The sequence below is a fragment of the Pithys albifrons genome, chromosome 12 (assembly GCF_047495875.1).
Source record: "Pithys albifrons albifrons isolate INPA30051 chromosome 12, PitAlb_v1, whole genome shotgun sequence".
NCBI lineage: Eukaryota > Metazoa > Chordata > Aves > Passeriformes > Thamnophilidae > Pithys > Pithys albifrons.
In genome coordinates, this window is record NC_092469.1 from 7,409,097 (window position 1) to 7,435,838 (window position 26,742).

Here is a 26,742-nt window from a genome sequence, read left to right on the forward strand (position 1 = left end):
GATCATAACAACTTTTGAAGTCATTTATTGATTCAATCCTACCAGCAAAAGGGGCTTCTACAGTGCAGAAGCTTTCACCTGCCTGCACCCAAACAGGGGATGAACAGCAGGAATACCACAGGGAGAAGCTCCCTTTGCAGTTGCTGATCCTGCAGCATCATCCATAGCAGAAATTCTCAGTGAAATCAGGGAAACTACTCAGGTGCTTAAAGTAAAGGTTGTGTTTTGCTGATGACCTCATTTTTTGCCGCAGCTGTCAGCCAGATGTATGGTCACTAAGGTGTATGGCAAATTGGTATTCATATTTTACACTTGGGCAAAATGAGGTGTGTTGTTTTTACTGAGAAATCCTATGGCATTTCCATAGCTTTCCACTTCCAGGTCTGATTATAGTAGAGAAGATTCTCACTGCTGTAGGATGAACCAAAACACTGTTCTGGTAACAGGACACTTCCTCACTTAATCCATGTGACTTCATCCCTAAGCCATTCCCAAGGAGATGGTGGTATGGAGAAGCTCTGAAGTCCTCTTCCTGGCTCCTGAGCACTTTTCCAGGGAGGCCAGAAGGAGTCTCAAGGGACCACTGGATGAAACCAGCAGAATTTCTCCTGAAGGGACAGTCATCTTTGTCACCTCTGAATCCTGTTCTCATACCCCACCGATAGCCCAAATGCTCCTTTGATAGGAAATGCAGGAGCACCACTGACCTCAGGAGGAGATGGATGATTAGCAGTGTCTGGCATTTCAGGCAGACACTGAGACTCAAAGGACTGGTAGTAGCAGACCTTTTTTGATGCTGCTGGACCATGTTTTATAGCAACTCATGAAATCCCCCAAGCGATTCCAGCACTGTGTAGCTGATGACATTTAAGAACATTTCTCCCTGTATTTTTTTTAAATGACTAGCAACTCCATTATTTGAATAACCAAAATACTTTCTAATGGCTACTTGAGGAGCCTTTAATTCATACCCCGCTGTTTGGAGCTAATCCATTCAGAAATTAAAACAGTGGAGGTCACCTTTGGAAAGGAGCAAACTGCAAAAATACCCAATTTTACACACACAGAGCATATATGATGGGACATACTTTGAGCTGGTGCATAAACACTGTAACGTACTTGATGTGACATGATATTCCTACCATATTTAAGCAACGTTCATCTCCGCCCTAAATCCTCTGGCAGAAATAAGTCCTGTTCAACACTCTAGGCTTAGATTTTTGTCAGGGTTTTTTTCTTCTCATTTTTTCTCATTAGGCTGACATGTTTTCATAGTTTTGCTTATAGTGACAGAAAGTAAGTGTTTTTGCACGTGACTCCTGTGGACATGGAGGGCAGTCCTGGCCCTCCAATCCTGCCTGCTGTGGGTCTGGCAGTGCTGCCACTCACAGCTCACAGGCAGGGGTCCAGCAGAGTCTGGGGCTCAGAGTATGTCCCCAGGAACCTCAATGTGCTGATGGCTGGCTGAGTGACTTCTGCAAACTGTATTATCTTTAGAAAATAGGTGAGGGGCAGAAGTGAAAACTGGATGTAAAGAAAGAAAGAAACAAACAAACAAAAAAAAACAGGAAGAGAGAGGTGTAAAATGTTCACATCTCTGCTTCCAGCACAGTGACCTTCACTGTGAAGCTTCTGCCTCAGAGTGGCTCATAACAACAGGCTGACAACTACCAGCCTGGTTGCCTCTAAAATGTCACTGGTTTAACATCAAATCAAGAGGTATAATTGGGTTTTTGATTCCTTCTCCCCACCCCACAAATTCCAGTCTTGATCAGGCCCAAAACAAACTGACAGCATATTTGTGTTCCCATAAGAAGTCTGCAAAAGGTCATAAAAACTGCAGGTTCAAGGGGTTGGATTGTTTTCAACACACATGGTGATTTTCCTATTCCCATCAGTGGGCTGTACTGCCTTGAAGTTGTTCCAGGATCCAGGTGATATGCAGAAGTCTAACACAGTAGCTGAAAGGTAACGGATGGGTCTTACACCAGGAAATTTAGGGTTAAAACTCTCAGACTGTGCTATCCTTTTGGTTTATTCATTCTTCCTCTGGACAAGTGACATTTCCACCAAAAAGCTTCATTTTACTTTCCATGAAACTGATTAAGATAGAAAGTATGTTTCTGCATTCTGGCCAGGCACAGTTCCCACTTTATGCAGCAAATGCATTTTTCATTGCCTTCAGTTTCTACTTTGGTTTTTTATCTTATATTCTTTGTTGAACGATCTAACAGAATGAGACACTTATGCAAGAACATATGGAAAGAGAAGGCAACGTATATTCATAATAATGCAACAAAATCTCATTCAAGTACATCATGCTTACAATAAAATTAAGGGCAGTCAAAAAATCAGACTATTCCAAACTGTAAAATATATCTGAAATTTATGGTATATAGTCTGTTTTAATAAAGGACATGATGCTGGCTGCCTAACAGACAGGGGTAGAAGGCATGAGAAGACAACATGTAAAAATCTGTCAGGTCCATCAGCACGTGGGGTTGCCATTTGGCAGCTCATCCTGCAGCAGATGGGAGCTGCTGATTCTCCACTGCTCGGTGCAACCCCTGCCTACGAAAAGGATCTAGTAAATTTATTGGGAAGAGCTTGAATGAGGTGGATGACCCAGAGGCAGAGAGCAGAGTAAAAGCCAACCCAGCTCAGTCTTGGGAATTATAAAAAATACTCTGCATTGCAGAAATGTGCTAAATACAGAGAAGCAGCTGAAGTTCAATGTTACCATGAGAAACTCTGGCTCCAAGGTGTCCCAGCAGTGCCTGACAATGTGGAGGTGAGTATTGTTGTTTGCCTCTGAAGTGTCTCTGCCTACACACTGTGGTTATTCCCTTTGAGTGACACATTTATGTTCCACTTACACCAGATGTTTGTAAACTGTGTTAGATCACCATATTGTAATATCCTGTATTAGTATAAAATAATATTTTATACATCACAAATTAACATCCCTCTTCTGGGTGAAAAGTAATATAATGATCCTTTGAAAGAGATAAACACATTGACAAAACTCAAAATGCGCCACATCTGGGTCTACAAAATAATTTTAACAATTGTTTATCAACATCCTGGTTTCTCACTTTCGGAAAACTGTACAGTTACTGGGGAATTGAAGCCAAAATATTATTAATAAAGGCTGAAAAAGAGCACTACCAAAAATGTTACTGAAGAAACCACATTAAGTCCAAGAGAGAACACCACAGAGTTAGGCAATACCTCATATTTCCCACTGGGCTCACAGAAATTAGTAACATCTCCCACACAGAATACTGACATGCATTTGACCTCAAAGAACTCTCAGTACCTCATATGGAAAGAAATCCAGGTAAGAAACTAATAGATCAGACAAGATCTGCAGCAAATTGTTAAACATTTAGTCCTCAGCTCTGCAAATGCTTTCTGAGCTGGAATATAAATGTCTCAACAATCTCCAAATGTAAAGGGTAAGGAGATGTGCCTGTTGTGCAGTATTATAAAGAAGAATACGTGTTTTCTATGTGTAAAACTGGAAAGTTTGCTTAACTTTATAAAAAAGCTAAGACTCTCCTTTACATTATTTGCATTTCCAGAATCACCTCACACTATGTTCTCCACCAGTTCAAAGCTAGAAAAATCTACACAATTACAAATTCAAGTCACATCTACCCAGTTCTTCTAGAGAGATTCAATGAATGACTGGAGAATTAGTATAATTGCTGTGTGTGTGTGTGGCTCGGCTTCGCGAACGAAGATTTGGGAAGGGCTGTCCCCACCTGGGTGTGCCCTTCCAGCCTGCGCAGTGGATTTTAGGTGAGGCTCAGCGTGCGCAGAACTGGCCCCACCGTTTAAGTTCTGAGGTTCATCTGCCACAGCCAAGCGAGCTTGGACAGGGACAGTGAAGTCCTCAGAACTAGAACCTACAGCACCCGGCATTTCCCAGGAGGTCTCCCATCCAAGTACTAATCCGGGGCTGACCCTGCTGAGCTTCCGAGATCTGACGGGATTGGATGTCAGGGAGGCATTTAACTGCAAATAATTGCTGTAATATCATAGATACTAAGCAAATAAAGCCTGATTAACTAGAGGTGTGGAAGTGAGTTTTATTTGCTTAGGATGCACTGATTCATTTTACTTTCCCCTCCTTTTTTTTTTTTTTAATAATAATAAACACTTGATAAACTACTGGAAGAAAAGAAGTTGCTGCTAGAAAGTTATGTCTTTCATCCCCCTGGTCAACAGCTGAAACTAAAGCTAGTAGAAAATATTTTTGATTGAACATGCTTGCATTAGTTTCCCTGGTTTGGCTGTTTGGTAACTCAGAAATGAGCCACTGGGGCTGAGAGGAATCTGCTCCTCAGAAGGGAGGGAGGAAGCCGAGTCAGCAGGACCTGCAGCATCCTCTGCAGCACCAGGGCCTCTGTTTCCTGGCCTCACCACACTGAGCATCCAGGTACAAGGGTAACCTTCCTGTGGTCACCTGTGGTCCCCTGCCAGGGCCAATTGTTTAAAAAACTGTTTAACATGTAATAAATTTTATTTTATATAGATCTATATTTTTATATCTATATATATATATGTATAAATGGTATTCAGCATTATTGAGCTTTAAATGAATTATAAGATTTTCTATATTAAATACCTTTATAAATAGCACTTAAGCTGTGAGAAGATAAGGGAATACTCCAAAGGGCTGTGAGTTACTGCAGCTGACAGTGCAGGGTTTAAGTCCATGGCATGTCAATACACCACCAGGTCTATGAATCATGGGTGAGTGAGACAGCAAGAGAAAAGGTGTTGACAGGGTGATTTTGACTGGCTGATAGAGCCAAAATCATGACCTTTGTTAAATCAGTGTAATCAGGAAATGTATGGAAATCCCACCTTTCCATTTAATACTAGGGCATAAAAGGTCAGAGTACAAGGAAAAGATAAGTTCGAGTAGGACAGGAATTAATGGGAAATGTAAAACACATACAACATGGGACATCAAATTGGCACAAATATCTTGTATTAAACACACTATATGTGGGCTGATGCACAGAAAGGCTTCTAAATATTCAATTAATTTTCCTTTACAGATCAAGACTGTATTTTTATTTTTTAAGCAACTGCCTGCAGCTGCTCCCTGCCTAAACCACAAAAACCTACCCACTTAATGAAAGAATGGAACACAACTCATTGAAGCCAACAGTTTCAAGAAGCATCCATTAATTTTGGTTGCTTCTGGTTTTAGATGTCTCTCTTAATGAGCTTGAATGTAAACATGCTCTTCATAATTCTGCCAAAACGAGGCTAATAAGTCGATGTCTTCGTTTATCAACTGAAACACCTGACCTCATGCTGCACAGATGAATTAGATGCTCTGACTTAATCATTTATATTACCTTTCTTTGTATGAAATAAAAAGAAACTTTGGGCCAGATTCCCTGTTCTGTTCCCATTCCTCTCAGCAGCCCTGGCACTGGGAGAAAGCAGCCTGGGTGGAGCTGCCAGCAGAGAATCTCAGCAGCCTGACTGGGAGGAGGTCACCTCCACACCCCTCTTGTCACAGCTTGCATTCCTGGCCTGGGGAAGGGAATGTGAAAGGACATGTATTTTCATTTTGCAGACAAGCCTTTCATCAATAATGTACCTCTACAGTGTGCTGGTGAATCAGCCTGTTACCCACTGTTTCAGAAGGACTGTTAGAGACTATGGCTCCTAAATTAGAATTGAAATGACTATTTGGTTCAAGTAGGATCAAATACTTGCTGCTGTTTCCTGAGTGCTCACAGTAGTTAGAAAGCTGCACAGCTGATGGATGTGTAAGTAAGGAGTAAGTGCTGAACTGGGAGGTGACAATGGAAATTTGGCTACGGCCTGTTGACACACTAACACTTTATGAATGTGGTAGGATGGACTCAAGACTGAAAAAAAATCCATCCAGAAAACTGAACTGCTTATGTGCCCAAATGAAAGGAACCAGTCAGTGGGTGTACCAGGCAGGTGCTGGCAGTCAGTTGTGAAGAGCTGTGTGCAGAGCTTGGAAAGAGGGACCACTTCAGCCAGTGACCTCAGAAACTGAGAGATGTGAGTGATCCCTCTCTCTGCTTCTTGTCTTCTGGTTGGAGCCCACTCCTTAGCAGGGTGAATTTTCTCTTGAGTAACTTTCCTGCAGCCCACAAACCTAAAGCAATTTTTCTTAAAGGAGAAAGAGTTGAACAGCCCCAAAGAACGAACAATATTCAGGAATGGGAGCCTCTCCCCATTCTCTGAAGAGATTGTGGCATCAGAAGACCTGAGGAGATGCTGCCACAAGGAGAAGAAAGAAGATGGGGACAAAAAGGCAGATTGTTCTTCATTCCACATCCTTCATATGCAGACTCTGATGTTTTTTCTCAGTGTTCTCAAGGTAATGAGACTAAAAATAACAATTTCTCACCTCCCTTAGCCAAAGATCTTAACTGGTTAATTTCTGACAGGTCACCCCTTTGTACAGATTCCAATAAGGAACACCAAAACCTAACCTCAGCAGCATTTGGTAGGTGTGGATTAGAAGTTGTGCATTACAGAGTAATAACTAATAATTTTCAGCAGACAGGACAGGCAGAAGATACTGGCTATGGACAAAGCCAATATTCAGAAGAGGTACTGAACATTTGGGAAAACAGTTTCAAGGAAACACTCCAGAGAGTTTAACTTTTGCAAATATTTAAATAAGGTTTTGCTAGTTTAAAATAATGATAATAACCACTGTAGAAATACAGAAGTCCCAGCAATTAATCTGCAAAACCATGCTGAAAGTCTGAGACAAAACATCACTGAATGAATCTTCAGAGGTGAGCAAATAGTTCTAGTAAAGTGTTTAGTGGACAGATAGTTCTATTTGCAGAGTTTTAGAATGAAACCGCAACACACATTTGTTCCAAGTGGCTCCTGTTAGGGGGAAGCATGTCTGACTTCAGATGCTCCTCTATGAAAGCTCTACTGACTGACAGGAGGCAAATTTAGGTAATAACACATAGATAACAAAACTTGGATGCATAAATATGTTTCTCCCTTCTTTATCTCTCACCTGGGTGAGAGTCCTGATGCTCAGATGTGACTTTGCTCTGATTTAGACCTTCTACACGGTGAAAAATATTGAGCAAAATGATTATTTCTCAAGCTGTAATTCAGTCATGTCTAGTTCACTGCAGGCAGTCATTCAAAGGCAGAGGCAGGTATCCAGGTGAATTGGAAAGGACAGGCTTCATAGCATGCTCGGAATTAATTTGGTTTCTGGGACTTGGGCTGTGTGGATGACATTTGGGAGGCATTTCAGGGCAGCTGCCTGGCGGGCAGTGGTCGTGGTGCTGGGGGACAGCAGCTCCTGCCCAGCTGTGCCCAGGCACGTCCTGGCCCAGCCCCAGGGACCTACAGCCTGCTCAGATCAGCACCTGCCCTCAGCATATTGCAGTGCCAGGAAGATAAAGGTATGTATTTGATTAGCCACAGAATACATAAGCAGAAGTAAGTGGTAACAGCTCTATAAACATTCTACTATTCAGATGTTTACCGATACTTAAATATTAAGGTTTTTACTACACTAATCTGAGATTAATCTCCCATGTAAAAATAGATATTTGTTTAAATAAATTGACTACACTGCTAGTTAGAGATAGAGATTTCCATTGTTCAGAAGGTCTGCCTTATTTTGATCTGTTTTAGGAGATAATCCTCATAATCCTGTATAAAGTTGACTATAAAAATCTGTTTTCTCTTAGAGCTCTTTACATTCAGCAGTGGTCCTGCTACCACTCACTAGTTTTGGGTACTGTGGAGTTCAGGTTTTCAGGAGGAAATTGGGAAGAAGTTATGAAGGTGTTAACTGTGGTGATAACCAGGATGAATTCAGCCACAATGATGCTAGCAGATGAACACTGCAAGGAAAACTCTAAGCACTGATTAGAGTTTTCTATCACAACAAAATCAGTATTTCTCTTAGACCTGTGTGTGAATTTACAGTCTATTCCACTGCTTCCAACTTAAGCCACCCTGTGTGGAAGTTCAGTCAGATTCCCCACCATTATCATTCTGTGTAGGAAAGCTCTACGTGTGACGTTTTCTGCTTATCTATTTTTATTGCATCTTTCTTAGCAATAAAGCCTCTCTGAGCTGTGTTTTACACCTCAGAACAAGCCCGTTGGCCAGATGGTTGCTCTGACAAATGGGAGGAATGTCAGAAACACTTTTGCATACCTGGGCAGTGAGGCGCACCAGTCCTGCTCCTCGGTGCCAGCACTGGCCACAGCACGCAGGGCTGAGCACATCTTGCCTTCCTGACATCAGGGAACAGGCCTGGGACAAAGAATAGCCCTTTGGGGACAGTCACTGCACTGGAGAGGGACTGATTTGCACTGCCTGAACTACCCAGCTGTGTCTCTGAGACCACTTCCTGAAAGCCAAAATCTCACAAAAATGTTTTCTGTGTTTTCTTCCTGGCTTTAGCTATAAACACTACTCCCAGTATTTCAAAGGAAGTTTTGAATGGGAAACTCCTAGTTGGCTTTCAAACAATAAACTTACCATGCTTCATCTTACCCTGATTACAAAGATCAAATTATCTGCTTGATAGAGTATCATTTTATCTTATGGGTGATGATTCCTCACTGCTGCTTATGATTTCATACAAAACATTTTCTGCTGTCAGAAAAGGTGTCTCTTAAAGTCCAATTTTAGGACCTCGTTTTGTGGATGAGAAATGCCAAGTCAAATAGGCAGGACTGGTTGGCTAAAGAGACTCTGGTGCTGTGCATCTCAGTGAATAACAGTAGCTACTGATTCTTGAAAATCCTGATAAGAACAAGTAACAATTTTTTGCATTTGGAAGCTCTTCTGTTGTCCATGGTTTCTCTGTCATTGTGATCAAGTCAAAAGCAGATCTCTGGAAACCAGGAGCCTCAATTTGGTGGTGGTAGTCATGGCTAAAATGGGGCATGAGGGCAGTGAGGTTGGGTTGGCCTCCCCAGCACTGGATGGCTGCAGCCCATGGGTACTTCTCTCATGAAGCCTCCAAAACATCTCAACTTTTCAGGTGTAAAGTTACTAATACCAAAGATTACTAAAAAAGCAGGTAGACTTCCCTTCCAATGTAACTACTGCAATGATTTATGTTTTTAAGATACTGTCATATTTACTTAGTTTTTCTTGCAAGATATCTTTTGTTGTTTTGGCTGTACTTGGATCAACCCATATATCCAGCAACAGCTGCTGGCAGTTATGGCAGTTATTTTTGACCTTTTCCTGAGCAATAGCTGATAGCTTTCCAGACTCTTTGTCTAATGGTAGAGGTTAAGCTAAGACTAAAATGTTCACCTGATTGCACTTGAACTTGTGGCTTACCCAGGTAGAAGAAACACTGCACTTTTGACACAGAGCTGCTTCCAAAAATATTGAGCAAGTGTTTGGGCTACAACTTTCTATGCTATTGAGTTGTGTTGCTCAGAAAATTTTACACAATATTCCACACAGACTGAAAAACACCTTTGTAGTTTAAGAAATGTTACTACCATAGCTGTTAAAATAAAAACACAGCTAATGATGCATCTTATATTTCCAAATATATTAGATGTCTATGTTTTTATGAATTCTCCAAAGTTATTGATAGAATTTAGTATAATCCTGATAATGCATGAGGGTACTTTACATAAGTGAATTTTTGGATGTGGTGAAGCCACTGTTAATTATAGAAATATATGTTCACAAATCTAGGATACCACCTGTCCTAAAACTATTCTTTTTCTGTCTCTCTGCCTACATACTATGCAGCTGTACTTTGCCATTGCACTCCAAATAAATAGAAGTATGCTACAGTACAGGTTAATGAATAAATGATGAATTACTAAAACTGTCTGACCAAGTTATTCAATCTCTTCATCATGAGTCAGAAATGCTACTTATGTTTCTCCATCATCTGCATTTGCTTGTGTATCCTCCCTCAAAGCATGCTTCTTTGCTACCTTTGTTATTATATATTTTATTGGTTGATTAGATCTGTCAGATTGTTGCAAATTCAGTGAAATGCCAGACCAAGAAAGCACATGAAAAGCAGCATTGTTTCTTCTGAAGAATTTTTTTCCCCATGCTTGACTTGTGCTGGTTATTGGAGGGAAGGAAGAAGGTGTTCCTGATGCCACATGCTAATGCTGCCAAACTGAATGCCAAGAATCCATTTTATCTTGGATTCAACAATGGTTTTGGGTTTATCCCTGCCTTTGGAATGGAGGTTTTGTGAGTTTAGTTTAACACTCCTCTGGGCAGAGACTGTACCATATCTCCAGGACAAAGAACCACATAAACCTTTGGCTTAATTAAACAGTAATGGGAATCCACTCCTTCATTAGGACATTATGGAAATGCCAGCCTGGAGTGGCACAGAGAGTCTGTTGTGTTCCCCCAGCTGATCATTGTCATGATTTACCTCTCATGGCTGATCATCTGGAATTCTCTGGCAGGTTCTCAATGGGCACTATAGCATTCCTGTTTGGAACACCTGCCTCGCTCCAGCCCATAGTTATTTCTAGACCTTTGGTGATGCCTCTCCCCTCAACCCAAGAAGTAAGTTTTTCTTCCATTCCTGTAACAAACCCTGACTACTTTTTATATCAGCGTTATTACTGACATTTGTTGTGACTGGGAAGTGCAGAGGGTGTGGGGCCTGCTTGTGGAATTGAATGGCTGCTTTACCCAACCATCTTAGCAGGAAAAGGCTTTCAGGGCACTTGATATTGGCTAATTCCCACTAGGGCCTTCTTCCAACTTGGGATGAGCCAGGAGTGTCCCACAGACCTCTGTGTGAAGCTGCAGCCCTTCTCTGCAGCAGTGAGGGCCAACACACCCAGTGGCCTTGAGTGGGTGGGACACAGCAGGTTGGGGCAGATAGATTTGGGTCATTCCTTCCAAACTGTTACACTAAAATTGTGTGGGTTTAAACAGTGGTTTAGACTCTACACAATCACCCACATTAGACAGCTAATAATCTCCATCCTCTGGGCATGGTGGCCAAGCCCCTGTGATGGAGAAGGAGAAGGGAAACTTCAAAGTCTGAATTTCAGCTCCTTCATCTTATGCTCTTTTTCACATATCAGTATCTAATCAGAGCATATATGAATCAGTTCTGCCTCAGGGTCATCATTTCCTCTGTTCTTTGACCCCATGCAGATGAGAGCCTTTGCAGGCAGTCACACTTTCACTGGGGGTGGCCACCTGCCCTCTGGTCCTGCTGAAAGCAGGAGTGAACCTCACCAGTCTCCTGCTGGTTCCCCTTTCCCATGGTCATCAGCCCAGTGCATTTTTATACCTTATTGAAATGCAAAAAAATGCACTGTCCAATTTGACAAAACTTTCAACTAATTACAAAGCACTTTTTGCAATTTCCTATGTAATATCCTTTTAAAGTTCTCCTGTTTTCTTTCTTTCTGAATGCGCATTCAGAGAGGCAGATTTGTAGACACACAATGAGAAGTTGATTTTGAAAAGAGGTAAATAAATTGCACTGGCTGGAAAAGGGTTTCTTGCTGCCCTTTTATTATGATGTGCACACAACTTGCTAAAAATTCTTTACTTTGCATTTCTATCACAAAGATAAATGAAATTGTCAATCCTGTTCACATTTCCTTTTGATGGCTATATAAAAGCAATAGCCAGGGTGCCAAAAAAAGCTTTCATTAATTCTTCTATTTATTAAGTGAAAAGAGGACTGTTTTGAAAAAAAAAAAAAAAGAGAGGAATAAACAGACTGCAGTGAAATGTCTGCTCCTTTTCCAGAAGATATACCTTCTGCATGATTCCTAACTTTATGATGACTTTGAGAAGGTCTTAAAATAAATAAAAAACTTCTTGATTTCAGATTTCTGTAACTTTATCTCAGTATGATACCACTGCAACACTACACAGCATAAGTGGAATGCTTTATGGTAATGTTGAAATTTAATCCAGGGTATCTGATCACACTTTAAAAGAGAAAGAAAATAAAAATTGTGTGTTTTTTCCACAGAGATGCTTAATATTAAAAAAAAACCCAAATCAAACAGAAAAGCCAAAAAAACCATCCCACATTGCTTTTTGTATGTGATAGATATAGATATCAGCGTCATTTCTTCAAAACCATCTCGGGAAAAGATGCCCTCATAAATCATATTTATTAGGAGTAGTATGGAGCAGAACAAGCCCAGAGTGCTGCCATGGAGCTGACACAGAGTCTACCAGAGCTGACTCTTCCTTGGCAGCACACCAGGACGAGCTATAGCGCAGCAGGAGCTCGGGGAGCCACTGCCAGGGCCAGGAAGGTGAAACAGAGCGAGATATTTGTCATCACCGCTGCTGCCAAAGATCAAAACACTAATCACTTGTGCCCAGGGAAGGATGGCCACGAGCTGGAGGAGGAAAAGGGAAGATGGAAAGTCCTTGTAGGGAGGCAGCAGAAAGGGGAAAGCTTAATGTCAGGGAGAAGTGAGAAGGCCACTGCACAGGCTGGCACAAGGCAGCCAGCCCTGACACTCGCTCTCTGAGAAGGTCACCAAGGGAAGGACATCTGGGCCCTCAAGAAGGAAGTGGAAGAATCAGGTTATGGTTTCCCCAGATCACCTCTGCAGATGGGGGTAAATCTGTCTGCAGAGAAGGTAAATTCTTATTGCCTCAGAAACTTATGGGGGCTTCAGCCCTTCACTTTTTTGTGCTTTTTTTACCTTTTTTTTATTTTTTTTTATTTTCCCCCCTGTAGTTCTGTCATTACTGGCAGAGGAATGGGACTTACAAGATTTTGAGGAAACAGTAAGTCCCAAGAGATAAATGAAAGCTTGGAGAGTCTGATAATTAAGATAGATAGATTTGCAAATCACTTGAAGTTTAGAAGTATTGTTGTAAACCTCCTGTTCTGCCTGGAAAGAATTTGAGTAAAGAGTTTGTAAATGTTTAGGTGAGGAAGAAATCTGGTCATTTATGGGAGAGGGAAAGGGCAATATAACCCCAAACTCCAAGCTTAAATTACCACACAAAGTTGTCTTCTTTGTCCTCCTTATGAACTGCAAAAGGTCTCAGAACAATTAGTTCTGTCTTTTTTATTGTTTCTGTGTGGAGCTTAAAACCCCTGTCCTTTTATCACATCTATTTAGCTCTATATCCACAGCTCAGGAGACAATTAAAAATGAGGAGCATGTTCTGTGTTTGGCAGAAAAATGCAGTACTAATTCATTTTCTGGCTACAACAGTCCAACTGTGTTTAGATTTCCCTTCTTGCATTCACATCTAAATCTGCCTCTTCTCTTCCACTGAGCTTTATGCACATTTGCATCTATATGTGTTTGTATGTCGGTGTAAATCTTCAGAGCCATTTTTCACTACAGTTCCTATTAGTACAGAATATAGAAGACATTCTGTAAAGGTTTGAGTTTTTAGAATATAAAACTCTTTTGCTTGTTTAGATGTGGCTCAGCTCCCTCTAAACATGATCATAAAGCATTCATTCCCAGACACTCAGTGGCCACAAAGCATAATATGGACTCTGCTCCTGGTGCAGCTGAGTGTGGTGTTACTCACAGCCAAAGCACCAAGTCATCTTTCTACTCCACTTTGAAGGAATCCCTCTCTTTACCAGTGAGGGAAACAAGCAACTTGTCTACCACAACATTCTCAAACAGCCCCTTCCACCTATTTCCCTCCCCCAGTTACAATATGAACATCAGAGATGGGAGAAAAATAACACTGTGTTTCCCGATGCAATTAATTTTACAAGAGTTCAACTTCAATATCCTTGGACATAAGCACAAATGGGAAGAAAAATTAAAGCTTAGATTCACAAAGCCATGAAAACAGCAGTAAACTGCCAGCAAAAGAGTTTCCTTATCATCTGCAAGCAAAGGATTTAGCAAATGGGAGATGTTTTAAAACTAATTATTTTAAAATCTCTATAAACACAATTTCTTATTCCATGTGAAAATCATATCCAATTCCAAAAGCTTCAGGAGAACCAAGCAGAAAACTTGGAATCTTATTGGAAAATAAGAGGTGTCTGAAAATACAACCTTTCTTAATGAAGCCACAATTTAAATACCAAATTTTACACAGAAGACAAAAACACTCAAAACCAGCCCACCCCTTGTATCAAACCCAGCTGGTTTTAAAGATTATCCCTAATTTTTTATTACTGTGTGTTTGGCAGCTATGGTGCCAGCAGTGGATATGGTGAGAAGTGAGTCCTCTGTGTAAAACCACGGTACTGGCAGGCTGTCCTTTGGTGCTCAGCAGTGTCCCTGTGCTGGGGACATGCCTGTGCCACCACCCTGTGCAAGTGCTCTGCTGTGCTGAGCCAGAAGACACCTGGGAGATCAGGTTGGCCTGTAATTTCTCCAAAGCAGAGACATCCCTCTGTCTCCCTGCTCAGCCCCTCATTAAAAGAACCTTTGCCTGTGTCACAAAAGTATGTAAGATTTGAGGCCCTGGAGCTTTCCCAGCTAGATTGCCTTTTCTCCCCCACTCTCTCAACCCTGCTTTTTTTTTCCTTTCCATTTTGGATTTCTCCCCCATGACTCTTAAAAGTGATATAAATATTATGGGATAGATTCTTGTCTCCTGAACTTAATAATATTGAAGCAGCAAAGGTGTCTGTGTTTAAAAACACAGGACACTCACCAGCTACTTGGCTGAATGTTCTTTACTATGCAAAGCTCTGCAATATTTCCAGTAGTGCCTAATAATGTCAGCTTTCAGAGTATGATAAGGTATCTCTGTGGTTTCATATTGCATCAAGTGGAAATTCAGCATACAAATGACTTGCTCAGGAATATTCTACACAAAATTATTGAAACTTTTAAGCTGTTTCTGCTTTTACCCAGGAAGTGGAATATATTATATGGTATTAAAGCATTTTTTGGAAAGTTTTTATTCTTTGGAAAGATTACTGAGGTGAGCAATGTTATATTTATGGAGTATTATACTTTTGTCCTTCTGTACATTCCCCTCCATCCTCCAAAAGAAAGGACAGTATGTCAGAATGGTCAGCAAAAATCAGGTCTGTTTGGTAATAATGCTATAATTCCAACAATGCAACTACTAACCCATATGAGATACTTCATTTTACTATAATATCACTCTCTTGCCTGCAGAATGGCTCTGTACCTGATGTTCAATCATTATGTTCATTAGTGGGGAAAAATCCTTCAGGAGGATCGTTCTTTTTAAAAAGCCATACGCAACTGTGTGGCTAAAAAGCACAAATGTCTTTAATTATATCAACCAGGCTTGCAAATTAAAGGCATAATAACCCATCTGTATCTGTATAAATTGGGTATTAGGCCTGAAGTCAGTATTCATTTGTGTAGATCTAGTTAAAAAATAAAGGAGTAGAATACATGCACAACCATAATGTTTGCAGCTTGTGATGGATTGAGATGATATCAAAGGGTGTCAGTTCCGTGAATAAGTGGTATCACCCAAACAGAAGAGCATGGGAGATACTAGATAATGGCAGGAGAGGGGGCAAGTTCCCCTCTACATTTAGAGACTTTTCTCCACAAAAGCAATGTGAATATTGTCACTCAATCCTTCATGTTACTAACTTTGCAGGATGAAGTTTAGGAATATCTTAAAATTGGAGTACAAAGCTGGGTGTCAAAACATCTCAGGAGAGCTTTTCACTAGCAGGCATCAATAAGACCAGACTATCCTCCAGATCAGGCTTCAGATTCTGGTATGGAATTACACTCACTGATTTTAGATTTCAAATCCAAATTGACCTTAAAAGAGATTAAACATCTATAAGGAACATCTGGAAGTCCTTTCTCAGACACTGAATAAGCAAAGGCTTCAGGAATGGCTTCTTTGTTTGTGTGTACTTGGTTAAAATATACAACAGCATCAGTGTCAAACAAATGGCTGTACTCAAAAGAGCTACAAGGAATTACAAAAGACTCCTGCTCCCTTTACATCAGCTGTGTGAGGCTTCACGCTCCCGCCTCTTGTTGAAGCTGCTGCTATAAACAAACAAGCAAACAAATCCCAGAACTTCACAGATGATGTTGGAGACATCATTAGCCACGGCTGGGGAATAAACCAAGGCATCCTGACACGGGAAAGGAACACACATGTTGAGTCACTGTGCTAAGCTGTTCCCTTCAGCCATTTCACAAGGTAGGGCGGCAAGGACTGTATGGGCAAAGCAAACTGAACTCAGGATGCTTTTCAGGACTGTTGTGAAATTGCTGCTATGATTAGTAACAGTGAAATAAATCCTTATAGTTTCGTACTGAAAAAAGGGAGAGTTTATAGGAGAAAATAAACTTTACTATTCAAAATGCACTCTACAAATACTGTAGCCAGTTCCTGCTGCCCTGATTTGTGCAAGCACTCAGGCCTTGGCTAATCTGGGAGTAGCCTTGTCTATAGCCAGGGCTGGTGCCAGTCACAGAGATTTCAGCTTCATCTGTTGCCCTTGGGAATTGCACTGGGAAGCTCCGTTAAGGGCTTATGGTCCCAATGCAGAAAAGGCACAGAGAATACACTTTCCTTCAGCAGGGATTAAAACTCTGTTCCCTGTGTGTCTTAACAATCAGCAACCTTGCCATGTTGGTTCCGTTTGTATTTTGTAGTGATCATACATCTGACATCAAAGTACATTTGGTTAATGAATCTGGGCCAAAAAGCATAGGAATATAATTAATTATTGTGAGAAAAACTACAAAAAATAGTGCTAATTCTTAGAGATGCAAAGGGATTTTGCTGATTAAGGGCCATTGCCTCCTCTCCCACTGGGAGTATTTCAGTGCTTGGAGCATCAGCAGGGCAGCCTGGGCTGGAGGAGGCAGAGATTGGACTGATGACAGAAATTAGGAGAACATTCAATAGTGAGATGAGACCTGGAGGAGTTGATTCCTTGTCTCTGGAGTTCTTATGCTTGAAAACCAAGGGGATTTTACTCTTTACATATTTATTTTTTCTTCTTCTTTTTTTTCTTCTTCCTTTTAATGTCTGCCTGAAAGTTTTATCTGGTCTTAGGCCAATTAGTACCAGTTTCTGTGGAACCTATTAGCATCACCACCAGCAAGTATGGTAAAAATATAAATCTGGTCATTCCTGTACTTTCATCCTAATTGCAGCTTTAAATCTAACATTGTTTTAATCATTAAAGTAATGCTGGAAAGACAAGCTGTGGGTTTGTGGGGTTAAAAATCCCTTTTATTTCCTATGTTCTTTTCAAAAAGTTATGCTAATTATTTTTATAGTGACAAGAGGATTATTTGTCTTAATTGAACACAGAAGATTAAGTACTTGGCAAAATAAATTACTGTATGTACACAAGTGAGAAAACAATGTTAACTTTTTCCTGTATCATCAGAAAAACTTCTCCATCCTCCTGGGTGCAGTCATGTCCTGGGATGTATGGTGAGACTTCAGCTTCAACTAAAACCACCTGTTTCCTGGAAGGACATGTGCTTGAAGCAGCCCTTGGAAAAGAACCTCTGTACTGGAGAAGTGACCAGGCCACTTCCCCAAGGATCCCTTTTCCCCCATGTTGTGGCAAGGTCATGACAGGAGAAAAGGTAAAAAGAGAAGCAAGGGAGCAAGTCTGTAAAGCAGAGAGGAAAAATGGTGCAAGCATTTGCTCCTTTTGTCCTCCACCATGTCTGCCTCCATTCCCTCTCTGCACCAGGTGCAGAGCAAGTCACCTTTCCCATTTCCATCAGCAAAGCCTGTTCCACTGTGTCCCTACACCTGGGATGATGCAGACTGAGGGACAGGGTGTGTGTCAGCTCTGACAGGTTTGTAGAAGCAGCAGGACAAGTTTTGTTTTCAGGAACAGTTACTATTACTCATCAGAAGGACAGATAGAAAATAATTAAAGTGCATCTCAGTCCTTGCAGCAAAAGGTGTTTCATTAGCAAAGCTTCAGCCATAAAGAGAGCCACAGAGAACCAGCCTTGAGCAGATGTCTGCTGGGCACACATGTTAATCTTCTTTATTTCATGGGAAACTTGGGGCACAGGGTATCAGTGCCATAACCAAGTGTCAGACATCTTCACCTGGGACCCCACACCAGCTCTCAGCTCTAGAAATTCCCTTTTTCCTCACCCCAAATAGTTCTACACTAGAAAATCTCTAGGTTTTCTCCTTTCAATCCAATTTTTAGAAATTCTTTTAAATGAGGTTTAGCTGTGAACTAATGGAAATAAATTAACTATGAGGTATATCATGGTGGTCCTGGTCTTGCAGTCTGCAGTGTGGTGATAAATGATCAGCATTGTAAAATAGCTGTTAATAGATTTTAAAGCCAGAGGGGAAAATTATCATCATCTAATTCTGCCCTCCAGCACAGTGCTGGTGACTGGACACCCCCCTGTAGCTTCTGCACCAGGGCCACTGCTGCTCAGTGGGCAGGACATTTTTCAGCTACACAAGCCCACCAGCCCCCATGCAGGAGTGAGAGGGATTCTCACCTGGTGGAAATCAGAGCAGTTGCAGCCCCACGTTATGCCACATGAAAATCTGCTCTACTACTTTCTTTTCTTTATGGTGCCATGAATCCTGTTCTCTTTCCTGACACAGTGCCATTCTCATTCTTTCTCTGTCCGATCTCTCTCTCTTGCTCTCCTATTGCTGTTATATTTCCACCCCAGAAGCTGTCTAAGTATCACTTTCCCTTATTCTCTCTGCAAATTGCCCTAAGGCACTTTCCCTTTCATGGTCACTGTATCTTCTGTGCTGGCTTGACCAAATCTCCTTGTTGGCACTGCTTTTTAGGGACAGACACCAATATCTTGCTCATGAGAGCACCCTCTACAGAAGGGACTCTGCTGACTTTTCACCCATTTTTTCACTGCTTCACCACTTATAAGAAAACCATGAGCAGAGAGAAGGGATAAATAACTTGACCAATCCTCTGCTAATCACTTTGCTATGTCTGTTTTTAGAATTGTGAGCACTATAACTCTCCAATTTCAAGTTTTGTGCTATAATCAGTTCAAGATATGAAACAAAAAATTGTGTCCAGGTCACTATATTTTCCTACCTGTATTTCCAGATCCAGGAGAAATTCCACAAAGGACAGTTCATGGCTGGCAGTGCTACTCATTACTGTTCAGAACTGCTACACTGTTCTCCTACCTAAAAGGTTTTTTGCTCCATGGGTTTTAAAGCTATATATATATATATTTTGCTAGAAAAGGTCCCTAATGGAGTTTGAGACCCAAAAACTTGCCAGTTTTGATTTGTTCAACATCATTCCTTAACTTTACATGTGTGCAGGCCCTTTTCATCCTGATGGAGCAAGGTTTTCCAGCCCAAACTATCTACCATCCCTGTCAAATAGATATATAGATAACTAATTAAATAAAGCAGTTGTACAGAGAGAAGACTATCAGGTCTTGCTCAAAACCAGCCAGACTCATGAACTGACAGTGACAGAAGCAAGGCCAAAGCAGGCTTCACTGGCTCTCTCTAAGAGCTCTTTCCAGACCTCAGGACATCACTCAAGGAGAAGCAGTTGCTAAAACTCATCTGAAAGACATTTGGAACCACCTGCAGAATTTACTTAGTGACATGGCTTCCTGTGCAAGCGCCAGCAAGAATTAAAGTAGGAAGCAAAGGTAAGTTATGCTTCTGATGGATTACTCTAATCAAAAAGAATCAAAAAGTGGGGTGATCTGAACTGGTTCTTGAATGTGGCTTTTCTGGTTAGCACTGTACATTGCCCATTACAGCACTGTCAAGCCTTGAGGTGATGAGGGCATAAAGCACATTTCCATCCTGAAGAGCAAAATAAATGACTTGTCTTGGGCAGATGGAAAAGGACACCTCTTTTCTCTGCCATCCAGCAAACCAGGAGCTGAGTTTAGTCCAGTGAGAACAAAAATAGCCCCATAAAACCTAGAGTCTGCAGCAGTACAGATGGCTTGTACCATCTCCTGAGCCATTTACTTTTAGAAGCTGAGAAATGGCAGCGCTGGAATTTTAGGTGAGCATTTCACTGCAGGTGATCATCACAGTGAGAAGTGTTAGCTCAGGCTCTCATCTCACAACCGTACTCTCACTGTTTTAACACCTCACTCTCCTGCCTCCTTCTCTCCCCAAAGAGACCTTAAACCAAGCCAAGGCATCAGCATCCAAAGCAGGATCACTAAGTTTAGGGATTCATTTCAAAATCTTTCAGTACATTGTTGCTGCTCTCTGAAGCAGTTGCTGATTATCACTTTCACAAATATTTACTGCTTTCTAATTCTTGAATAGAATATATTATGAAAATCTCCATATGCCCAAGCACAGCTTGCCTTAGCGGGTGAAAGACAACGCCGCTATTTTGGATTCACACTGCTGAGAGAACACTTACTGTATTGAATTCATACCTCATTTAAAATTGCCTTTACAGATAATAAATCCAAATGTTCCTTTGATAATTATTCTGTACTAAAATTAATGCCAAATAATGTGCAAGCAAGCAGGCAGGCCTTTATGGGTATGATTACAGCATTTGCTTCTCTTTGGGAACTGCTGGGACTGTCTACATAAATAATACCATGCCATTATCCTTAAAGCAGCACATTTGTTTCACAATGAACCCTTGCAGAGAGAACTTTCCACGTATATACTATTGAAGCTTTCTGTGCACCTTAATCATCTATCATATCTTTTAAAGAAAGATCCTGTAGAAGAGAACTCTTCTTTCCCCCCCACGACTGTTTGACATAAAGCCATAAAGGTTGCTATGCATATTGGAAACCCTCCCATCCTTCTAAAAGACAATTTATCTTCTTTATTCATTCTACTTGAATGCCTCTGTTGTAAAGGAAACTTTTACTGAGCTTTGCCTGAAATTCACATAAGTGCATGTTGTAAGTGCAGGTGAACTCCCATAGTTTCAGTGTCTCTCCAGCCCCACATGCCTTTGTCACTGTCACTCTGTTGTGACACAGTCTCTTCTTTAGTTGCATCCAAGCTTCCTGCACTAGCACAGTGATGTGCTTCCTGTCTGGGCACTGCCCACCGTGCACTTTGCTCCTGAACTTTGTGTGAAATCTGTCACCCAGTCGAAACAATTCCTGTGCCCAGTGAACACTGTTGACAAATTATAACCTTCTCCTATTTGTTACTACCAATGAATTCTAAGTAAACAGCCATATTTTTCTGCCAAAGTAAAGCCAGATGAGCACTAGGAATTGTGAGATAACAGCTTAATTACAAACAGGAGTGGCCTACTCAGCACCAAGACTGTGAAATCACTGAGCTGCTCCTGGCTAACATTGGCATCAGAAAACCAAAAATACATGGATGAGGAAAAATGGCAGTTGTGTTGGAGACTGCTACCAAGCAGCATTTGCACTCTAATCAGAAACCTTAAAAGGAAAAGCAGGAGTAACTCAATTCAGAGGCCTTTTACTGTCAATTACACTAGACCTTTTCTTATTCACTTTGCTGAGTGGCTGCTGAGTGATCACTGATGGAATGAAATCACAGGTGCTGCACGCCCAGGCAGCTGCAGCTCTCCCAGTCTCACCATGTGGACACTTCCTTCAAGTCAAAATGTGATCTGATAAATTATGAAACAAGGACTCCAAAATTCAGATTGCATTGTGAGGGGATTTATATGCTTGAGTTCTTTCTGCTGTACAGAGGCAAGTTGGAAAATTTAGGTTGGATGATGTTCATCAAGTGTTTTCCCTGCTAGGAGAGGTGTCACTGCCTTCCTTTGATACATTCCTGTGCGCTATTCTCTGAGCTGCCAGGCTCATCTCTGCTCTGCAGTGGAAAAAGGAGATTCAAAACGTAGGAAAACTCACTGTGGACAAGGTGTTCCAGCCTTGCCTTGTCTCCTGTTACCTCCTGCTTTGGGCACTGTTGATAACTCCATCCCCTAACTGAGAGCTGATGCTTTGATCTGGGCAGGAACACCAGTAACACTGTGAATGCTGAGCAGGATGGATAAGCCTCTTCCCCCTGGAGGTGCCCAGCCCCAAAGATAACAAGGTCACTCTGCAGTAGATACTGAGAACAGCTTTCTTCTTGACTTTAAAAAAATTTTTTTAAAGAACTTTGTTGATTGCCTTTCTTCCCTAATTTTCCTCCACAATGTACACTTGAGTTCCCAGTTTTTTAAGAACTCTTTTGAATGTGAATCTTCATTTGTCTTAAAAGATCAATTAAAAATAGAGATTTCTGCCCTGATTTTAATATGTGTTCTCTGAACACTTTTTCCTTTAAAATAAAGTGTGCTCACCCTGTAACAGAGGCAGGGGATGAAGTAACACATGTTCCTGAGACATAACGTAGTATTTTTATTTAGAGTTGGAAATTTTCTGATTCTTGAGGGGGGAAAATGATTTCATAAGCACTTGTTGTCCTGGTGATACCATTAGCAATTGATGTATAAACCCTTCTTGTTTCAATTATGCTAAACTTAAATTGCACCACTCACTTTTGATAAATGTGCATTACTCTAAATGACCTGTACGGGGACTGGCAACCCTGGAGGCAGAGCAGGAGGATTCCCTGGGAAAGCTGAAGTGATGAAAGGGAGCAAAAGAAGTTTTTAACTACCTGAAAGGAGGTTGTAGCCTCCTCCCTTCTGTGCCAGCACTACAGCAGGTAACAAGTAAAGTGCCCCAGAGGAGAGTGGGACATGGTTATGGTAAGTAAGGCTGTACCTGAGGAGGTTTTATGAAGTTCTTAAGGAAAAGACAACAGGAGAGACCATCTCTCCTCAATAGGAGAAATATGGATACTGTCACTGTTTGGGAAAAGCAAAGAGGAACTGCTAGGCTGAGAAGGTGACATGTAGCATAGTGATGCTGTGACTGAAAATAGGAGACTTGAAATCCAAGAGAAAATAGTTGATTCTGTGTTGAGAACTCTCAAGTAAATGGACAACAACTGCACCGACTCAATCCAATTAGGAAAAAAGATTTAATTTAATTACTTTCCACAGGTCTTGGCCTCTGAGAACCAGTCAAATGCAGAGCTAGAAAGGATAAAGAGTGTTTTAGGGGTGAACATTTTCAGCAGAAGTCATCTGAGGGATGTTAAATTGAACAATATAGGAAAATCCATGCAGAAGAACATATAATTCTCCTCTGAGTTTACTTACTCTGAAGTGAAGTATTTGCCAACTTTTTTCAATTAGTTTTCTCAGCTGAAAGAACTCTGGAACTGGGAAGCCTTAAAAAGACACCCGATTAAATTGACTTCGACAGGTGAGGTTCGGAGCTCACTAAAAGGTCATACAATTTAAACTGACAGGTATCACAGAAGACAACCTGACTAGTCCAATATATTTCTCCTGCTGGAAAAGTCAAGGACTTGCAGGCCACAGATTATTGTGAATGCCGCTACCAAAAGTTATTTAGCCTAAAGAATGAATAAAAGTTGTAGCTATAGAGTGCAAATGATGCCAGGGCTGGCTGCTGAGCTGCCACTGCCTATGCAATGGGACATAACCCATATTTTCTGCCCTCCTGCTCTCAGGCCCCTTGCAGACTGTCTAATGGCAGGAGCACCACACTGATTTCAGATGCACAGTTACCTAAGTGAGAGTTACAGGAGACAGCCCAGTCTGGCTCAGGTTCTGCTTCTCTCACCAGTGCTCATACCCCAATAAAGAGAATGATTTAATCAGCCAGTTCATTCCCTCCTATGTGGATGGTGACTAATTTCAATGAGATCTTCTGTCTCTCAGTGAAGCTGACCCTCAGTAACTGTATGAAGACACAGGTCATCTGGACTCTTGAAAATATTTTTAAAAATTTTAGACTCTTTTGTTAGTCCTGCTTAGGCAGAGAGGTGTATAGCCCTGTTAGACATAAAATGTAGTGCTCAGTGAGTACATGGGCAAGAGAACCAAACCCACACAAGATTTATTTAAAACCCCTTGCCTAGTAATGTATCATCCTTTGTAAAGATGGAGAGACCTTCATTTTCTCTCAGGACAGGGGTACAGCTGGAACCTTTGCAAAAGGACCAAGGAAAAAGACAGGCAATTTTACACAGCCAGGATTCCTTGGTGGAACATCAGCCCAACATCTTCCAACAAAGTGAGCTTCAACAACCTTCCAGAGGAGCCCACAAAAGTGAAATAATTGGTGTGAAATATTCATGGAGACACACAGCACACTTCCCTTTACCTCAGCATGATTGAAGCAACAGCAGGAGTTGGTGAGTGGTAGACCTGGGTGACCGAGAGCTGCTTCACAGTTCCTTAATTTCTGTATTTTCAGGACAAAATAACCACGTGGATCAAACATGCCTGCTTTCCCTCACTGGAATGTGATTTTCATTGGGTGTTTTTATTTACAGACAAACAATACACTTCGCTACTCTGGGCCCTGAGTGGCAGACAAAATGTTCTCCCAGCGATGAGTCAGACTGCACTCCTTGTAGCACTAAATTACAGAGGGATTTTCACTACACACTGATTGCAGCATATGAAAGGTCAGTACACACATATCCTCAGGTTTGAATGGGAGAGGAGGAAATGCTTAAGCTTTTATCTTGTTTCCAAGTGCTTTGGGTTCAGCCTTACAACTTTGCCCAAAGCTTTAGTGGCTTATATCTGCTGAAGAGTAGCGTTAAATCATGACTGTGGCCATGTCCTGCACAACACTGTTCATGGCCAACTCAGCACCATCACCTGCTTTTTATAAGAAAAGCACGAAGAGGTAATAGGATTGGAAGGAGGGGCTCTATCATCTGCACCTCCACTCGGTGAAACAGGAGCAACCATCCATGCAGGCTTAGCATGCTAAGGCGCTTATGTCACTTTTGGAGGAGAGACATGGCAGAGTGCTTGAAGAACTGACAGGAGCAGAGGGGAAAGCAGAGAAAACTAAGCTTAAAAAGACACTAAATGCTGCCAGAGAGACAAACAAACACAGAAATAATTCCAGAGGCAAAGCTGTATGGAGTGAGAGTGCACCCAAGCTTCTGGAATTTGAAATAAATATGACCAAAGGATCTTAGCCCAACAGTGAAGGGACGAGGGAGGGTGCAATGCACCTCTCAGGGAACCTTCACTGAGTCTGTGCTGGTTTGCTGCTGAGATGCAGACACTTTCACTGTTTGTGTCACCAGTTAGGAGAAGTCATAGTATTCTATCTTAGAGGTAACAGAGGGCTACCCCTTTGCCTTGTGCAGGCTGACACTGACAAAGCCAACCTAGAAGGAATAAATTTTCCAACTGTCCCTGGATGTCATCAAGCCAAAACCTGCCTGTTTACTCTGCCCCCAAACATCTAGAGCTACTGTGTTTGTGGTTTCTTTCTGCACTGCTCCTTCAGGTCATGACTCCCACCAGATATTGTGAAGCACTAGTTTAAAACAAACTAAAAGCTTTCATGAATTTTTAGGAAGAAGTGAAGCAGAAGAATCCTTTCTTTCCTGATTACAACAGCCCTGGCATTCCCCACTGATCATGTTCACCCTCAGAGACCTTGCATTTCTATTATTAGCATCACTGGCTTTTTCATTCTATCTTTACATTTCAGTTCTGGGTTGTACCATGGGACTACTCAAAATTTCTGCTTGCTTTCCATTTCATAAATAAACATGCATGGGAGCAAAATCCCCAAGCACTGTTTATATGCATAAAACTGATTCACCAACAAATAGCAATTTTGCTCTGAAAACTGACACTTAGCTTTTTCTATCGCTGCCTCTGTGCAAATGGAGAGCAGTGACTTTTTTTGTGTATGTTTTATTTCTCAATAACACCATTTTCTGGTATAGCTTTCAGTAGCTTATTAAAAACTGACAAAACCTTCCAGGTATTTGTTTTATGGTAATAACACAAGTGATTACACTTTCTAAACCCAAACAAGTGGTGAGAAATCCTCTACTTGTCTGAAATGAGATTTTACTTGTAAGCCTTCCCCCATCACAACTCCAGGACAAGAAGCAAAGCATATGACTTTCAATCAGTTCTCTGTCCTGACCAGTCAATGCCAGTGCAGTTCCTTTGACTTGTGTCAAACTGCCCCTGTTTCTGGGGACATAAAAGAAAGGAGAATGAGCCTCCTCTTTCAGTCAGTTACATGATGGACAAACCTGCTGTCTCAGTGTACCACAGTGGCAGAGCTGTGCCTGTGTGCTGACTGTGGAAATAACCAAATCCTGCCAAAAACCCCCAAAACCCTCTCCAATACTGGTCAAAATACTGAAAGAGGAGCTCCAGGAAACACAGGCCTGAGTCTGTTTGCCAAGCGCCTGCTCGGGGGCACAGGTCACACACACACAGAGGTGACCCTGGGCACCTTCCCACCACCAGCCCAGGCTCTCCAGCCATGCCAGGCACTGTAGGGGTGGTGGAGAGGACTTCTGCTCCTGGGGAGAGCTGCTCTTGGCAGCAGGAGCAGTGAGAGCCTCCTGGCACAACCAAGGAGGATTTAACACAATTCCCTCCCTTTCCCGCTCTGCAGAAGGAGCAATGAAATCTGCAGGGTAATGTATTCAGCAAAGTTTGAATGATAAATGCTGATGGCATTTCCACTTGCTGTTAATATTAAAAAGCTGGGAAAGACTCCCTCTCCTGAGGTGAACCACTGAAAATCAGGAATATTTTAAATCAAAAGAGACTTGGGGTCAACTTGCAGTGAACTCCAAATTACATGGAACTGACATATGCTGAATTTACAGATTCTGTTTAGCCTGACTCTGCCTGCAGGATGGGGTGAGGCATCCAATGCCATGCCACAGACTGGTTAGAGCTAAATTCCTTTCTGGAAGGTTCTGACAATTCTGGTCTTTCCCTGTTCT